At 37.7% G+C, this 4,826-nt stretch overlaps 1 non-coding gene across 1 annotated transcript; it reads left to right on the forward strand.

Moving 5' to 3' along the window:
• The first annotated feature begins 4,208 nt into the window (after positions 1–4,208).
• Positions 4,209–4,314, forward strand: LOC121993306. Its single transcript, XR_006115167.1, has one exon. It is a non-coding gene; the product is annotated as a small nucleolar RNA R71 (small nucleolar RNA).
• The last annotated feature ends 512 nt before the right edge of the window (positions 4,315–4,826 follow it).

The raw sequence follows: 4,826 nt of genomic DNA on the forward strand, positions 1-4,826 counted from the left end.
ATATAAATTAATTGACATGTATCTAAGGACTGAGAAATGTATCTAAATAGGATTAATTAGACATGAACCTACGTTGTCCTTACACAGAAGCGCACCTATTACTATGCCTTCCTCGGATATCAACATAGAAGCCCACAACTTATTAATCTATAAAGATACAAGAAGCTAATCATAGAATCCATCATACTCTCTTGAATATTCCTATTTCCTCTTCAAGATTATCTCTCAAACGTCCTTACACGGGCTTGCACCTGTCACGGGGATCCCTCGGATGATCGAGTGAGAGTTTATCCTTACCAAGTCCATAAGAAATCCAAACAATCAATCAAGAATGAGAATTAATCACAAACCACCATCAATCATTCAAGATCTAATTGATACAAGCAAGATAATGTCATTGAAACAAGAAAATGGCAAATCCATAAGAGATTACATCAATCCATCATACAAATACTCCCTTAATCCTAGAATACAAGATCTACTCCATGAATCAAGGAAGAAAACCCGAAAGAATAGAGATTACAAGCATTCCTTGAATCCCCAATCCAAGAAAACAAGAAGAGGGGAAAAAAGAAAACTTATCTACGAAGAAGCCTTGTCTTCGGATCCAATCCTCGCTCCGGAGCCGGAATCGCCAAGAACTCCCCTTGAATCACCCAGAAATCCTCCCAAGAATGGGAGGAATCCACCAAATCTTGCCTTCTCCCAAAGGGGGAGAGATCCTCTTTCAATTCATGAAGAAGGGTTTAAATAGAGGAGGGAATCGGGCGCCACACGACCCCGTGACACGGCCGTGTGAGATTCACACGGCCATGTCCAGTTCCCTCTCTGCCAAACCTGCACGGCCGTGTGACTCCACACGGCTAGAACCCTTCTGCTCTCTGGAAATGCTACACGGCCGTGTGGTGCACACGACCACAACCTGCTTGGTCTCTGGAAGTCTCACACGGCCGTGTAGATCCACACGGCCATGTAAGGCTTCTGCTCTGGTTGGCTTCAAATCTTGACACGGCCATGTCATCTTTCTCTTCTGTTGGTGCCAAACTCCACACGGCCCGAGCTCCATACCAGTGCAGGGCCGTGTGAGGTACACGGCCCGGTGCTTTCTCCCTTCGTCTCCTCCAATGCATGCCCAAAGATGTAGATTCTTCACCAAATCGACTCTTGTGTACAGAAAATGCACAAAAAGCAGATCTCCGAACCAAAAGAGTAAATATGCTAAAAGGAAGGCTGGAAGTATAAAAATGCATAGATCAAGCATGCTCAAAGTATGTAAATGTGCGTAAAAATATGCATAAAAGAGTATATAATCTACGCACATCACACCCCCAGACTTAAACCTTTGCTTGTCCTCAAGCAAAATGCTGCAGTCTAAATTCATATGTCCTACAACACATTCATAAAACCCAGTGCACTTTCCTAACTCTATCAAAAAGTTTCATTAACGAGCATGATCATGGAAACAAGTAAAGTATGGTTCAAGCATAAGAATCTTGTGCGCAGTGTAAAAGTAACTCAACACCCTTCAAGTTTCAATCCATGTCCTAGTCAAGTCGTCATCAAATTTGAATTCCTAATGTTTCCAGTGAAAGACAAGTAACCAGTGATAGGCACTTACTTACCATTCACTTGGTTCATATTTCTCAACTAACCCAAGGTCTCAAAGGTGTGCTCAATCTCAAGAGAAGCTAAACAGTCATTTCCCCAGTAACCTAACTCGGTCTCAAAGGGGTGACTTGCTAGATTCCACTCATGACAACTGTTTTTTATATCCCTTATTGTTTTTTTATTTTATTTTTTTATTTTTTATAAGTGTTTGCATTGTGCAAAACTTATTCACAAATGTACTTTTAGCACACATGTTGGGATATTTTGATTTTTCCAAATGAGCTTTAATGATTTGAGCCTCATCCAGTAACCAAAATGAAAGTTAAGAAATCACCATGGAAACCAAGTACTAAGCAAACAAGATGAATCATGACTATTTCAATGACATCAACTATTCAAGCATCAAGCACAAGTGTAGTGAAGATAAAATCCTTAAGGTTGAACCAAAACTAAAACTCATCACCATAAGATTCTTAGCTTATTAATGCTTCCCAAGATAGAAAAAGAACTACACAAAGTTTACTAGTAGCATCATGCGAACATCATGAATCGAGACAATAATCGTGCTAACATTTCACTTGAATCCAAGAAAGCATATAAGTGAAGTTTTGATGTTCTCAAGATGTATGCCACAAAAAATCAAAACACAATGCAAGACATAAGCAAAAACAAAAACAAACAAAGCAAATCAAATGCATCCCCCCAGACTTAAATTTTTCATTGTCCCAATGAAAACTAAAAACAATGTGGAGGAGATTTTAAAAGAAGTTACCAAGTGATGAGCTCCAAATGGTTGACGTTCATGTTTTTAAAGATACTCCTCCATCCAATACTCACATTCCTCCACAACTTTGAATTCTACAACAATAAGATAGACAAGAAAAATTAAGTAGAGGATACATGTTTATTATAAAGAGAGAACTAAAGACATAAAAGAAAATAAGGAAAATGAACTTGGGTTGCCTCCCAAGAAGCGCTTGTTTAAGGTCATTAGCTCGACCACCTCATTAGATTCATCTAAATCTTGCTCTTGGAGGGGTAAGATATTTTAGAACCCTCCTACCAAGGGCTCTTATTATGGAGGGAGCTTTCATCAAAGGAGCTACAAAGTAAAGTATAACTCTCTCCATCTTCGTCTTCGTGGAAATTTTTTCAGGTGGTCAAGACGGTTCAGATTGAGCTTCCAATTATTGGCCCATGTGAAATCTGCACATCCAAAAGAAAAACAAATCTCCCACAAGCATGTTATATAGTATAGAGCTAGAACCATATCAAGATAAGATGAATAAGTAATAAAAACTGAATCACATCCAACAAAGTCAATTATAGGTACCTCCATAAAGTTTTCCAAAAGATCACAAGAAATACTAACCTTACTTTGTTGAGAAATACCTGAAATTTCTAAACATGTAGATGTGACTTCCTCTGAATCAAATGATGGTTCTGGCTCTAGCTTAGGTGTTGATGATATAAATGATGGTGATTCTCGAGACTCTACTAGCTCTGTATAAGTCCCTACACGTTGTTCCACAACATGATCAATTCTTAAAACCTCTAAGGGTTGTCTTGACAAAGGTGGTGATCCTTGAGATGTTGCTTCCACAACACAGCTCCCTACACATTCTTCTATATCATCATCATCAACACATACATCAAAAAATAAACCAACATCTATGTCCTCAATAGGAGAATCAATAACAAGAGGATCAATAACTTCACTTGCAGTTTTAAGTTGATATACCACATCACATTCATCATCTGAAAATTCGATGTCACTATAACACCTTATAAAATTTTGAGATAGATCTGAAAACTTATTTACCGCTACATTATCAATAAAATCCTCATCTGAAAAATATTCATCTTCATATATATTCAAAAATCTACACTTAACCATATTAGTGTCACAGGATTTGCCGAAGTCTTTATTTTCATTGACCCCCACTAACCTTTGTGGAAAAGGAACCCTTAGTGAAGGTCCTGGGAGAGACTGAACTCCCTTTTTCCCAAATTCCCTTTGAGCTTTTGGAGGAGGTCCAACTTGCTTATCTAATGTTGGTGTGATTAATCGTTGAGGGAAAGGTACTTCTGGCCTTTGGGAACTTCCTAGAGAAATGGAACTGAGTTCTTGTGATCTTCTATTATTCTTCCCCTCAATTCTAAACATGTCGTTCTTCAGAAGTTCTTCATAATTTTTGCCACTTCTCAACTCAACATCATCACACTTTTCATTAGATCTTGACTGTGTAGGAGGGGGATCTTCTTTAAACCATTTTGAAACAATACTATCAAGCTTTGCCCCCAAATGTTTGAACTCCTCACTCTGTGACTTGTGAATTTCAACATTTTTAGGTGGTTGAATTTCATTTTGTTTGACAGGCTCTCTTACATTTATGGCTTGCACTTCTTGAATATCTGAGGGAAATTCCATCCAACTTTTGTTCGACCATTCATGGAGGTTCAATGTCACTTGATCAATTAACGAATAAGCTTCATCCACACTTTTGTCCATAAAAGAACCTCCAGCTGATGAATCCAATAAAGTCTTGTCTGAGAAAGAAATTCCCTCATAGAATATGTACAAAATCAACCATTTTTCAAAATCATGATGAGAGCACTGTCTTTGAAGACTCTTGAATCTATCCCATGCTTCAAATAATGATTCTCCATATGCCTGAGAAAAATTTGTTATGCAATTCCTCATATACACCGTTCTACTTGGAGGGAAAAAATGATTCAGAAATTGCTTCTCCAATTGTTCCCAACTTGTGATGCTTTGAGGACAGAGAGAATATAGCCAAGTCCTTGCTTTATCCTTGATACTGAAAGGAAATATCATCAATCGAACTGCATTTGCTGATACTCCTTCACATTTCACCAAATCACAAATCTCTAAAAATGTTTCAAGATGCAGATAAGGACTTTCTGATACTTCTCCTCCAAATTTGTGACCTTGTATCATGAAAATTATCTCTGGGTCTAGTTGGAAACTTTCTACTTCAATTTGAGGTTGCACAATGGGAGATAAAAATCTTGCAGAAAAGGGTGTAGAAAAATTTCTCATGGTCCTGCTTGACATGTTAGTGCTCATGGATATTCAAGAAGAAAAAGAAAATTATCAAGAATCAAAAACAAGAAATAAAATGCAATATGAAAAGCAAGAAAGCAAATGCAGAATTTAAATTGCAAGAAAGAAAGTGCATAATGAAAACAAGAAA

The sequence above is a fragment of the Zingiber officinale genome, chromosome 6B, assembly GCF_018446385.1.
Source record: "Zingiber officinale cultivar Zhangliang chromosome 6B, Zo_v1.1, whole genome shotgun sequence".
In the NCBI taxonomy this organism is placed as follows: Eukaryota; Viridiplantae; Streptophyta; class Magnoliopsida; order Zingiberales; family Zingiberaceae; genus Zingiber; species Zingiber officinale.